Source organism: Gracilinanus agilis, chromosome 3 (genome assembly GCF_016433145.1).
Source record: "Gracilinanus agilis isolate LMUSP501 chromosome 3, AgileGrace, whole genome shotgun sequence".
Classification (NCBI taxonomy): domain Eukaryota; kingdom Metazoa; phylum Chordata; class Mammalia; order Didelphimorphia; family Didelphidae; genus Gracilinanus; species Gracilinanus agilis.
The window spans coordinates 541,674,739-541,689,741 of record NC_058132.1 but is presented as its reverse complement, the minus strand read 5'-3'; positions in this window follow the sequence as shown (position 1 = coordinate 541,689,741).

The window sequence follows — 15,003 nt, the reverse complement described above, 5'->3', positions numbered from 1 at the left end:
GCAGTGTTATTTCCTCATTGTTTATACTGCCTTTAATCAGGATGTAATGACCTTCCCTGTCTTTTTTAATCATATCTATTTTTACTTTGGCTTTGTCAGAAATCACAATAGCCACTCCTGTCTTCTTTTTCTCATTTGACACCCAAAAGATTTTGTTCAAGCCCTGAACCTTAAAGTTGTGTATGTCCACCTGCCTCATATGTGTTTCTTGTAGACAACATATGGTGGGATTTTGGTTTCTAATCCACTCTGCTATTTGCTTCCGTTTTATGTGAGAGTTCATCCCATTCACATTCACAGTTATAATTATCAGCTCTGCATTCGCTGACATTTTTGTATTCTCCCCTATTCCTAACCCTTCTTCTTAACCAATTTCCTTTTAAACCAGTGGTTTGCTATTATGCTGGTATCCCTTGTCCCCTCCCTTGATTGACTTCCATTTCTGCCCCTTCCTTTGTTGTTCCCCTCTTGTTTTTTTTAAGACCAAATAAATTCCCTTCCTCTTCTTCTCCCCTCCCTTTTTTGACCTCCCCACTACCCTGCTCCGCTAGGTTTATCCCTTCTGACTTTCTCAGTAGGGTTAGATAGAGTTTTATATCCCAATGGATAGTATAGCTTCTCTTCCCTCTCCAAGTTGATTACTCTGAGAGTAAGGTTTAAAAATTACCTTTTGATGCTCTCTTCCTCTCCTTCTTATAATAGTATTTGTCCCCTCCCCATCCCATGCCCTCTTTTTGTGTAATAGATTATCCTATTTTTCTTATTCTCTCACGTTTCTCCTGGTGTCCCCCTCCATTCACCCTCCTCTTTCCCACCCCCCATATCATCTTAGAGCATTCAGTACTCCACCCTCCCCCATAAATCATTCTTCCTACCACTATAATAGTGAATACGTAATAGTGAATGGAGTTCACTACAGAGAATTATACATAGCATTTCTCCACATAGGAATACAGATAATTAGATCTTACTGAGGCCCTTAAAAAGGCAAATTTAAAAAATTATGAGTTTTCTTTCTTTCCCCTCTGTTTCGTACTTACCGTTTTATGTTTCTCTCGATTTTTGTGGTTGGATATCAAACTCTCCATTTAGCCCTTGTCTTTTCTGTGTAAATACTTGGAAATCTTCAATTTTGTTGAATTGCCATACTTTTCCCTGGAAGTATATAGTCAATTTTGATGGGTAGTTGATCTGTGGTTGCAGGCCCAGCTCTCTTTCCTTTCTGAACATCATATTCCAAGCTTTGAGGTCTTTTAGCGTGGAGGCTGCCAGATCCTGTGTGATCCTGATTGGTGCTCCTTGATATTTGAATTGTCTGTTTCTGGCTTCTTGTAAGATTTTTTCTTTTACTTGGAAGCTCTTGAATTTGGCAATTATATTACTGGGCTTTTTCTTATCTGGATTGAAGGTTGAAGGTGATCTATGGATCCTTTCAATGTCTATATTGCCCTCTTGTTGTAGAACTTTGGACAATTTTGCTGAATAATTTCTTTTAGTATGGAGTCCAAATTTCTATTAATTTCTCCCTTTTCAGGGAGACAAATGATTCTCATATTGTCTCTTCTAGACCGGTTTTCTTGGTCTATCACTTTCTCATTGAGATATTTCATGTTTCCTTCTATTTTTTCAGTATTTTGGCTTTGTTTTATTTGTTCTTGTTGTCTTGAGAGATCATTAGCTTCTATTTGTTCAATTCTAGCCTTTATCGACTGGTTTTCCTTTTCAATCTGGTCTTCAGTTGAGTTGCCTCACTTTCCAATTGCGAAATTCTGCCTTTTAAACTGTTATTTTCTTGCCTGATTTCCTTTTGAGCTACGTCCCATTTCTCTGACCAAATCTTTTCCAACTTTCTCATCATCTCAGTTTTGAACATTTCAAGAGCTTGTGACCAGTTTTGATTATCTTGGGGTGGTTCGGATGTGATTGCTTGTTTTTTCTCCTCTTCTGATTGCTTGGTAGTCTGAATTATCTCTGTGTAAAAGTTGTTGAAGGTTAAAGATTTCTTCTTCTTGTTGTTAATCTTTCTCTCTTTCTTCTGGACTTCCTGGATCTGGGTAGCCATAGTTAGCGCAGCAGCTTCTCAGCTTTATCCTCTTGCTCAGGGTCTGTCTGTAGACTTTTGGCTCCTGAGGTCTGAGGTCTGGTTTTTTCCAAGGTCAAAACCCCTGGTAGACCCTCTTGCTTGATCCTCTGCAGGAGGCTCCTTTACAAGTCTCAGGGCACTGCTTCCACAGTCATATACCCATCTACACTGGTTCCCAACTCAGTGTTTCAGAGCCTTTGCTCCCGCCTGTGTCTGCCTCCGTCCGTGTCTCCACTTGAGCCTGCGCTCCGTGTCCTCGCTCAGAGTACGTGTGCGTTCCTCAGCTTTTTGGGGTCCTAAATCTTGCTGCTCTCAGGAACAAGCCCTGGAGCTGCCAATGACTCAATGGGTGCCCCAAACTTGCTCTATTTATTTTGACCTGGCTTCGGCGCTGCAGGTGGTGTGTGTGTGGGGGGGGGTTAGGGGGTTGCTCAGCCCGTGATTTAGTGAGAGCTGTTTCACCCCTTTATAGCATGGAAATGCCCTGATTCCACGTACCTTCCACACTGAACCCTGTTGTGGGGTCCCTTTGTTCGACTGGGTTTGTTTTTATGCCCCCTTGAGAAGTCCTGTATGTTTTGGTCAGGAGAGGTTAAGAGCTGCTTTTTACTCTGCTGCCATCTTAACCCATAACCTTCAGTTTCCTTTTAAACTCCCCTACTCTCTTAATTATCTAATGATGATTCTCTTGACTTCTGTGTTTGGGCAGAAAACTCTCTGTTTAAGTCCAATTTTTCTTTATAAATGCTTGGAAATCTTCAATTTTATTGAATGACCATGATTTCCCCTGCAAAAATATAGTCAGTTTTGATGGATAATTGATTCTCGTTGTAGACCCAGTTCTCTTGTTTTCTGGAATATTGTATTCCATACCTTCTGGTCCTTCAATGTAGATGCTGCCAGATCCTGGGTTATCCAAACTGTTGTTCCCTCGTGTCTGAATGACTTCCTCTTAGCAGTTTGTAATTTTTTCCTTGGTCTGGTAGTTTTTGAATTTAGCAATAATATTCCTGGAAGTTGTCAGTTGTGAATTAAATGTAGGAGGTGATCTGTGGATTCTTTCAATTTCCACTTTTCCCTCTTGTTTGAGAATGTCAGGACAGTTTTATTGGATAATTTCCTGTAGGAAGATGTCCAAACTTTTTCTTTTGTCAAGATGTTCTGGTAGACCAATAAATCTAAAATTGTCTCTTTGAGATCTGTTCTCTAGATCTTTGGTTTTATCAATGAGATGTTTAATATACTACTCAAATTTTTCATTTTTTAATTTTGTTTTATATATTCTTGCTGCCTTGTGAAGTCATTTGCTATTAGTTGTTGAGTTCTATATAAGTATGTATAAATATATATAAAACTAGAGAGAAAAAAGGAGATAATAATAAGAAAAATGGCAAAACAGACAAAATGGACTAAATGTATATTCCATAAATAAAAGTATGGGGCAAATGGGGGAGAAGATCAATATACTTGAAAAGTAAAAAGGTTGAAGAGAGGAAATACTTAATATTAAGTGCATTGAAATATACTGAAAGAGGGAAAAACAAAAGTTCAGATCCATTGTGGCAGAGAATTGATTTGCGCCCTATAGAGAATTAGAATGGTAACAAAAGGACTGGTGGGGAAATAAGAAACATTAGGGAGGGAGAGGGTGGGGTAGCTTAAAAAGAACCTAAAGAAGAATATGAGGAGAATAAGAAGGGATAGAGGAGAAAGGGAAGAACAATATCAGAAGGAATCGGGGGAACTGATTAAAAACAAAACAATGGTATAGAAGGGAATAGTGAAAGAAGAAAGGGCAGGACAAGGAGAGAGAAGAAAAATGTCTGGGAAGACAAAATTAATAATTATAATTCTGAATGTGAATGGGATGAACTCACCCATAAAACAGAAGCAAATAGGAGAGTGGATTAGAAACCAAAATCCTACAATATTTTGTCTACAAAAAAAAAAAAACACATGAGACAGGCAGAAATACATAGATTAAAATGAAAGGCTGGAGCAAAATCTATTGGGCTTCAACTGAGAAAAAGAAGTAAGGAGTTGCAATCATGATTTTTGACAGAGTCAATGTAAAAAGAGATCTGGATAAAAGAGATAGGGAAGGTAATTACATCCTGATAAAAGTCAGTATAAACAAAGAAGAAGTATCAGTACGCAACAAAAGGTATAGCATCCAAATTTTTAAAGGAGAATCTAGTGGAACTGAAGGATGAAATAGACAGCAAAACTATACTAGTGGGTGTCCTCAACCTTCACCTATCAGATCTAGATAAATCACACCAAAAAATGAATAAGAATGATATAAGAGATGTAAATGAAATCCTAGAAAAATTGATGTATGGAGAAAAATAGGGACAAAAAGGAGTACACATTCATTTGAGCAGCACATAGAAAATTCACAAATATTGAAAATATACTAGGGGAAAGAAAGGGAAACTACAGCCCACAGGCTGGATGCAGCCCCCTGAAATCTTCTATCCATCCCTCTAACATTATTCCTAATCTGACTAAAAAAATGAGTAGAATATAATACAATGAAACTTCAAAAGAGTTGCCTTAGAAATAGACTGACAGCTTAGCATTTCCTTTCCTTTGGCTCCCCCTTTAAAAACTTTGCCCATCACTCTACTAGGGCATAAAAACATGAAAAACAAAAACAAAAAAAACAGAAATAATAAATGCAACTTTATCAGAAAATAATACAATAAAAATAGTTATTAACAAGGATATATATAGAGGCAAACCAAAATCTAATTGGAAATTAAATAATATGATTCTCCAAAATCAGTTACAGAACAAATCATAGAAACATTTAATAATTTCATTGAAGACAATGACAATGATGAGACTTCTTATCAAAACCTATGGGATGGAGCCAAAGCAGTATTAAAGGTAATATTAATATCATCAAGTGCATATATTAAGAAATTATGGAGGGCAGAGTTTAATGAATTGGGCATACAATTTAAAAAAAATCCTAGAAAATGAACTAACTAAAAGTACCCAGATGAAAACTAAATTAGAAATACTAAAAATCAAAGAAGAAATTAATAAAATCTAAAGCAAAAGAACTTTTGAATTATAAAATAAGACTAGAAGCTGGTATTTTGAAAAAAAACAGATGAAATAGATAAAGTACTGGCAAGTATAATTACATAAAGGAAAGAAGAAAACTAAATTAACAGTATCATATAAATAATCCAATATCCGAAAAAGAAATTGAAAAAGCCATCAAAGAACTCCATAAGAAAACATCTCAAGGGCCTAATGGATTCACAACTGAATTTTATCAAACATTCAAAGAACAACGAATCCCAATACTATTTGAATTATTTGACATAATAAGCAAAGAAGGAGCCCTGCCCAAATCCTTTTATGACAATAATATGGTACTGATTTCAAAGCCAGGCAGAAAATAAATGGAGAAAGAAAACTACAGACCAATCTCTCTAGTGAACAGAGATACAAAAATCTTAGAATACTAGCAAAAAGACTCCAACAAGTGATCAAGAGGGTTATCCATCATGATCAGGTGTGATCTATAACAGGAATGCAAGAATGTGTTCAACATTAGGAAAACCTTACATATAATTTACCATATCAACAAGCTAACAAACAAAAATCACATGATTCACTCAATAGATGCTGAAAAAAGCCTTTGACAAAATATAACACTCATTCCCATTGAAAACACAAGAAAGTATAGGAATAGAAGGAACTTTTCTAAAATAATAAACAGTATATACCTAAAACCATCAAGAAGCCTCATATGCAGTGAGGATAAATTAGAAGCCTTCCCAATAAGATCAGGCGTGAAACAAGGACGCCCATTATCACCTCTATTATTTAACATTGTACTAGAAACACAAGCAGTAAAAATTAGAGAAGAAAAAGAAATTGAAGGTATATCAGGAAACTAAGCTATCATTATTTGCAAATGATCTATATAAAAAAAAACTTATAGAAGCAAATAAAAAGCTAGTAGAATTAATTAATAAATTTAACAGTTGCAGGATACAAAATAAATGCACATAAATCATCAGGTTTCTATATATTTCCAACAGTTAGAAAGAGAAACCATTTAAAATCACCCTAGACAATATAAAATACTTAGGAATCTACCTACCAAAACAAACATAGAAATTATATGAAAACAACTACAAAACACTATCCAAACAAATAAAACTGGATCTAAACAATTGGAAAAACATCAATTGCTCATGGGTAGGATGAGCTAACATAATAAAAATGACCATTCTACCCAAATCAATTTACTTATTTAGTGCCATACCTATCAAACTACCAAAAATTCTTTATTGAATTAGAAAAAAAAACAAACTACAACAAAGTTCATTTGGAAGAACAAAGATCAAGAATATTAAGGGAAATAATGAAAAAAAAATTGAAGGAAGGTGGCCTAGCAATACCAGATATTAAACTATACTATAAAGCAATGGTCATCAAAAAATATGGTACTGGGTAAGAGACAAAAGTGAGGATCAGTAGAATAAACTAGAAGTCAGTAATTTCAGCAAAACAGTGTATGATAATCAAAGAGGCCAAATTTTGGGACAAAAATTCACTTTTTGACAAAAATTGCTGGTAAAATGGAAAACAATATGGGAGAGATTAGGTTTAGATCAATATCTCACAAGCTACACCAAAATAATTTAGAATGGGTGAAGGACATAATTATAAAGAAGGAAACTATAGGAATATTAGGGAAACACAGAATATTATACTAGTCAGATCTCTGGGAAAGGAAAGATTTTAAAACCAATGAAGAGTTAGAAAAAAATTTCAAAATGAAAAATAAATAATTTTGATTATATTAAATTAAGAAGTTTTTGTACAAACAAAAAAAAATACAACCAAAATCAGAAGGGAAACAACAAACTGGGAAAAATCTTTATAAGAAAAATCTCTGACAGTGGTTGAATTACTCAAATATACATGGAGCTAAATCAAATGTATAAAAAAGCAAGCCATTCTCCAAATGATAAATAGGCAAGGGACATGAATAGGCAATTTTCAGATAAAGAAATCAAAAGTATCAATAAGCACAAGAGAACGTGTTTTAAATCTCTAATAGTTAGAGTAATGCAAATCAAAACAACTCTGAGGTATCATCTCACACCTAGCAGATTGGATAAAATGACAGTAGTGGAGAGTAATGAATTTTGGAGGGGATATGGCAAAATTGGGACATTAATGCACTGCTAGTGGAGTTTTTTTTTAATTTTTTATTAATTATTTTATTTTTGGAAAAATTTTTCACGGTTACATGGTTCATGTTTTTACTTTCTCCTTCGCCACCTCAAAATTCCCCCACCATAGCTAACTCACATTTTCACTGGTTTTAACATGTGTCATCAATCAAGACTTCTTTACATATTATTGATAGTTACATAGGTGTGGTCCTTTCTGCTCTACGTCCCCAATAATGTCCTCATCAACCAAAGTGTTCAAGCATTTGTTTTTCTTCTGTTTCCTCTCCTGTAGTTGTTCCTCTGAATGTGGGTTTCATTATTTTCCATAAATCCCTCAGAATTTTCCTGGGTCATTGCATTGCTGCTAGTACAGATGACCATTACAATCGACTTTACCAAAGTGTATCAGTCTCTATGTTCAACATTCTTCTGGCTCTGCTTCTTTCACTCTGAATCAATTCCAGGAGGTCTTTCCAGGTCACATGAAATTCCTCCAGTTTATTATTCCTTTGAGCACAATAGTATTCCATCAACAACACATATCGCAAATTTGTTCAGCCATTCCTTAATTGAAGGGTATACCCTTGCTTTCCAGTTTTTTGCCACCACAAAGAGTGCAGCTATGAATATTTTTGTACAAGTCTGTTTATCTATGAACTCTTTGGGGTACAAAGCCAGCAAAAGGTATGGCTGGATCAAAGGGCAGGCATTCTTTTATCCCCCTTTGGGCAAAATTCCAAATTGCCATCCAGAATGGTTGGATCAGTTCATAACACAAGCAGTGCATTAATGTTCCAATTTTGCCACATCCCCTCCAACCTTCATTACTCTCCCCTGATGCATTTTAGCCAATCTGCTAGGTATGAGGTGATACCTCAGAATTGTTTTGATTTGCATTTCTCTAATTATTAGAGATTTGGAACACTTTCTCGCGTGCTTATTGATACTTTTGATTTCTTTACTTGAAAATTGCCTATTCATATCCCTTGCCCGTTTATCAATTGGAGAATGGCTTGATTTTTTACACAACTGATTTAGTTCCTTGTATATTTGAGTAATTAAGCCTCTGTCACCATTTTTTGTTATAAAGATTTTTCCCAGTTTGTTGTTTCCCTTCTGATTTTGGTTTCATTGTTTTTGTTTGTACAAAACATTTTAATTTAATATAATCAAAATTATTTATTTTACATTTTTTATTTTTTCTAACTCTTGCTTGGTTTTAAAATCTTTCCTTTCCCAGAGATCTGACAAGTATAGTATTCTGTGTTTACTTAATTTACTTATAGTTTCCTTCTTTATATTCAAGTCTTTCACCTATTCTGAATTCACTCTTGGTGTAGGATGTGAGTTGATGATCCAAACCTAATGTCTCCCATATTGTTTTTCAATTTTCCAAGCAGTTTTTGGAAAATAGTGGATTTTTGTCCCAAAAGTTGGGGTCTTACCATACACCATTTTGCTGACATCACTTACACCAAGTCTATTCCACTGATCCTCCCTTCTGTCTCTTAGCCAGTACCATATTGTTTTGATGACTGCTGCTTTATAGTATAGCTTATTATCTGGTACTACTAGGCCACCTTACTTTGTTTTTTTTTTTCATTATTTCTCTTGAAATTTTTTGTCTTTTGTTCTTCCAAATAAACTTTGTTAGAGATTTTTTTCTAATTCAGTAAAAAACTTTTTTGGTAATGTGATAGGTATGGCACTAAATAAGTAAATTAATTTGGGTAGAATGGACATTTTTATTATTTTATCTCGTTGTACCCATGAGAAGTCAATGTTTTTCCAATTGTTTAGATCTAGTTTTAATTGTTTAGAAAGTGCTTTGTAGTTATGTTCATACAATTCCTTTGTTTGTTATGTTAGAAAGATTCCTAAGTATTTTATAATGTCTAGGGTGATTTTAATGATGTTTCTCTTTCTAACTCTTGCTGCTCTGATGTGTTGGAAATATATAGAACTGCTCATGATTTATGATGATTTATGTGCATTTATTTTGTATTTTGAAACTTTGCTAAATTTGTTGATTATTTCTACTAGCTTTTTAGTTGATTCTCTAGGATTTTTAAGTTGACCATCATATCATCCGGAAAGAGTGATAGCTTCATCTCCTCACTGCCTATTTTAATACCTTGAAGTTCTTTTTCTTCTCTAGTTGCTACTGCTAGAGTTTCTAGTACAATAGTAAGTAGTAGATGTGATAGTGAACATCCTTGTTTCACACCTGATCTTATTGGAAAGGCTTCTAATTTATCTCCATTGCATATGATGCTTGTTGATGGTTTAAGATAGATATTTTTTATTATTTTTAGGAAAGGGCCTTCTTTTTCTATACTTTCTAGTTTTTCTAGTACAATGTTAAATAATAGATGTGATAATGGGAACCCTTTTTTCACACCTGATCTTATTGGGAAGGCTTCTAATTTATCCCCATTGCATATGATGCTTGTTGATGGTTTTAGATATATATACTGTTTATTATTTTTAGGAAATGACCTTCTATTCCTATACTTTCTAGTGTTTTCAGTAGGAATGGGGGTGTATTTTGTCAAAGGCTTTTTCAGCATCTATTGAGATAATCATGTGGTTTTTGTTTGTTAGCTTTTTGATATAGTCAGTTATGTGGATGGTTTTCCTAATGTTGAAGTGTCCTTGCTTTTCTGGTATAAATCCCAATTGATCATAATGAATAAACCTTGTGATCACTTGCTGGAGTCTTTTTGCTAGTATTCTATTCAAGATTTTTGCATCTATATTCATTAAGGAGATTAGTATGTAATTTTTTTCTCTGTTTTTGATCTACCTGGCTTAAGAATCAGTACCATATTTGTGTCATGAATGGAATTTGATAGGAATCCTCCTTTGCTTTTTATATCAAATAATTTGTATAAAATTGGAATTACTTTTTCTTTCAATGTTTGATAAAATTAACTTGTGAATCCATGAGGCCCTGGTGACTTTTTGGGAGTTCTTTGATGGCTTGTTCAATTTCTTTTTCTGATGTTGGATTATTTAAGTATCATATTTCTTCTGCTGTTAATCTAGGCAATTTATATTTTTGTAAATATTCATCCATCTCACCTAGATTGCTATATTTATTGCCATATAATTCAGCAAAATAGTTTTTAATGATTGCTTTAATTTCCTCTTCAGTAGAGGGGGATGTCTCCATTTTCATCTTTGATACTTTTAATTTGGTTTTCTTCTTTCCTTTTTAAAATTATATTTACCAGTACTTTGTCTATTTTATGTTTTTTTTCCAAAATACCAGCTTTTAGTCTAATTTATTAATTTAATAGTTCTTTTACTTTCAATTTTATTTATTTCTCCTTTGATTTTTATAATTTATAATTTAGTTTTATCTGAGGATTTTTGATTTTTCATTTTCTAGTTTTTTTAAGTTGTATGCCCAATTCACTAACCTCTGCCCTCCCTAATTTGTTAATATCTGCACTCAGTGATATAAATTTTTCCCTTAGAACTGCTTTGGCTGCATCCCATATGTTTGGGTAAGATGTCTCATCATTGTCATTGGCTTCAATGAAATTATTAATTGTTTCTATGATTTGTTCTTTCACTAAATTATTTTGGAGAATCATATTATTTAATTTCCAATTAGTTTTTGGTTTGCTTCTCCATATATACTTACTAAGAACTATCTTTATCGCATTATGATCTGAGAAGTTTATATTTATTATTTCTGCTTTTTTGCATTTGTTTGCCATGTTTCTATGCCCTATTACATGGTCTATCTTTGTGAATGTTCCATGTGCAGCTGAGAATAAGGTGTATTCCTTTTTGTCCCTATTTATTTTTCTCCACATATCAATTAAATCTAATTTTTCTAGGGTTTCATTCACCTCTCTTATCTCTTTCTTATTCAATTTTTTTGGTTTTATTTATCTAGATCTGACAGGGGAAGATTGAGATCTCCCACCAGTATGGTTTTGCTATCTATTTCATCTTTGAGCTCCACTAGCTTCTACTTTAGAAATTTGGAAGCTATACAGTTTGGAGCATACATATTGAGTACTCATATTTCTTCATTGTTTATACTGCCTTTTTTTAGGATGTAGTTGCCTGCCCCATCTCTTTTAACTTTTCCTATATTTACTTTTCCTCGGTCAGATATCATGATGGCAACCCCTGTCTTCTTTTCCTCATTTGAAACCCTCCATGCTTTCATTTCACTCTATTTATGCCTATCTGTCTCATGTGTGCTTCTTTTAGACAATATATGGTAGGATTTTGGTTTCTAAACCACTCTGCTATTTGTTTCTGTTTTATGGACCAGTTTATCCCATTCACATTCAGAATTATAATGATCAACTGTGCATTCCTGGACATTTTGATTCTCTCTCCTACTCCTGTCCTTTCTTCTTTCACTCTTTCCTTCTATACCAGTGTTTGTTTTTAATCAGTTCCTATAATCGCCTCCCTTGTTGTACTTCCCCTTTTCCCCCCTCCCTTTTAATTCCCTCTTATTGTTCTTTAAAGCTATGCCAAGCTTCCGCAAGCCCTCTCCCTCCCTAGTATTGCTTCCCTCCCCACCAGTCTGTTTGTTACCCTTCTACTTCTCTATAAGTCATGAATCAATTCTCTGCCCCAATGGATCTGATTGTTCTTCTCTCTTTAAGTTGATTTCAATGCACTTAAGTATTGAATATTTTCTCTCTCTAATCTCTTTACCCTTACAGTGTATTGTTATTTTTCCCCATTCATCCCACACACTTCTTTATAGAATATAAATTTATTACTTTTTGTTTTTTTTTCCAATTTAGTTATTATTACATTCTTTCCACCCCAGTTTTGTAAATATTTCAACATATATATAGCTTGACATTTAATCCTATACAGTTTGTCCCTGTTCCCTCTATGTAAACTTCTTCTAATTACCCTGTTGGTAATAAAAATTTCTAATATTTGCCAATACCTTCTTTTCTTCTTGAGGTACAAATTGATTGAACTTGTTGTGTCCCTTAAAGAACAGAATTTTTTTTTCTCCTCCCCACATTTTCTTAATTACCTTATGTTGTTTCTCTTGACTTTTGGGTTTGGGCAGCAAACGCTGTTTAAGTCCGTTTTTTTTCTTAATGAATATTTGGAAATCCTCAATTTTATTGAATGACCATACTTTCCCCTGCATTAATATAGTTAGTTTTGCTGGATAGTTGATTCTTGGTTGTAGACCCAGTTCTCTTGCTTTCTGGAATATTGTATTCCATGCTTTCCGGTCCTTCAATGTGGATGCAGCCAGATCCCGTGTTATCCTAACTGTGGTTCCCTGATATCTGAATGACTTCTTTTTATCAGCTTGTAATATTTTTTCCTTTGTCTGGTAGTTTTTGAATTTAGCTATAATATTCCTGGAAGTTGTCAGTTGTGGATTAAATGTAGGAGGAGATCTGTGAATTCTTTCAATTTCTACTTTTCCCTCTTGTTGAGAACTTCAGGGCAATTTTCCCTGGTAATTGCTTGTAAGATGCTATATAAACTTTTTTCTTTTCTCATGATGTTCTGCTAAATCATTAATTCTTAAGTTGTCTCTTCTAACTCTCTTCTCCAGACCTTTGGTTGAATCAATAAGGTTTTTCATATGCTCCTCAAATTTTTCATTTTTTAAATTTTGTTTAATATATTCTTGCTGCCTTGTGAAGTCATTTGCTTCTAGTAGTGGAGTTTGGTTTTTTACAGACTGAATTTCATCCCTGGCTTTTTGGTCATCCTTCTCCTTCTGGTCTGATTTTCTTTGTAGATCATCTTTTGCCTTCTTTGCTTCATTTTCAAGCTGGCCAGTTCTGGCTTATAAGACTTTATTTTCTTGTTTTAGCTCATGTATTTCCTTTTTCAAATTGTCTTCTGCCTCTCTTACCTCTCTTTTTTGCTTTTTGAGTTCCTGAAGTTCTTGAGTTAATTGAATTTTGGGATCTTCCAAAGGCTTTGTCCAGTTTGCTGGAACTACTACCTCTTCTTCTGTTTTTCCATTTCATTTACTCTCTTTTCACTTCCTTGAAAGAAGTTGTCAATTGTCATTTCTTTTCTCTTTCTCTGTTGCTTACTCATATTTTTTCCTTCTTTCTTCTGCTAGTTTGAGCAGATGTATTTAATGATCTTTGATGATAAATCTTCCCCCAGCTGGCAATAGAGGTCTGTAGTTACTTTCTCTGCCCTCTGAAGACTTCTTGTCTGTCCAATTGTTGGGATTAATCCTGTATTGATTGAATTAATCTTAATGCTTAATCTGTCCTGAGGCTAAAACCTGGAGGGGAGGAAAAAACAAACAAACAAACAAAAAAAATTTGGAGGGACAAGGAGGAGAGTTTTCACTGAACTGAGCTCTCCAACAGTGGTGTCTCTCTGAGCTGTCCTCTGTGTTTTATCTGGTTTTCTTTCCTCTTCATGCCCTGTGTACTCAATCTTGGTATGTGGAGGCCAAGCTGTCTGTGTTCTAGGGTTTGGCTCTCTCTAAGCCACCATTTTCCAGGCACTTTTGCTGTATTTCTCTGTTTTTCTCTTCCAGTCACGTCTCCAGTGCCTGTGTTTAACTCCCTGAGTCCAGTGCCCAGCAAGGCCCTCTCTCCAGACTGGTGCTTCCACCTGCCCTTACATTTCCCAGGCTGCTGGAGACTCTGCACAGCACATGGTGTAGGGGTCCTGGGATACCCCTTCCATGCCCTCAGACCTGACCTGTCAAGAATTGAAGCCTTTTTCTTGGGGTACCTCTTTAGTTGTGTTGCATTAGGGTTCCACCTGCTCTGTCCCATTATTAGATTTGGTCCTTTTTCTTTTCAAAGTGCATTGTTTTCTATCTTGGTGTGTAAGGTTGAAGAGGTTTTAAGATTCACTCCATCTAAGCCGTCATCTTCCTGGAACCCAATTGATTTCTGCTGGTGGAGTTTTGAATTGATTCAACCATTCTGGATGGCAATTTGGAACTATTCCCAAAGAACTCTAAAAGTTTGCTTACTCATTGTTCCAGCCGTACCATTGCTGAGTTTGTACCTCAAAAAGATCATAGGGAAAAATACATGTATGAAAATATTTATATCCATACTCTTTGTGGTATGAAAAAAAATTGCAAAATGAAAGTATGTCTGTCAATTGAGGAATGGCTGAACAAATTGTGGTATCTGTTAGTGATGGAATACTACTGTGCTCAAAGGAATAATAAACTGAAGAAATTCCATGTGAACTGGAATGACCTCCAGGAATTTATGCAGAATGAAAGGAGCAGAACCAGGAGAGAACATTGTACACAGAGTCTAATTCACTGTGGTAAAATCGAATGTAATGGACTTCTGTACTAGCAGCAACACAATGACCCAGGATAATTCTCAAGACTTTATTGAAAAGAATGCTCCCCACATTCAGAGGAAGAACTACATGAGTGGAAACATAGAAGAAAAACAACTGCTTAAACATACAAGTCTATGTGGACATGATTTGGGAAGTAAACTTGAAATGACCACCCTAGTACAACTATCAACAATATGGTAATAGGTCTTGATTTATTGAAGAAGAAGATCACATGAAGAAACCAGTGGAAATCTACGTTGGCTACAAAAGGTGGGAGCATTGTGGAGGAGGAGAGATTAGAACATGAATCATGTAACCATGGGAAAATTTTTCTAAGACAAATAAAATTTAAAATTAGCCCAGAGATCTTTGAGAAGACTACTAGAGTATTCTTTATTTAGGGTTTAGATG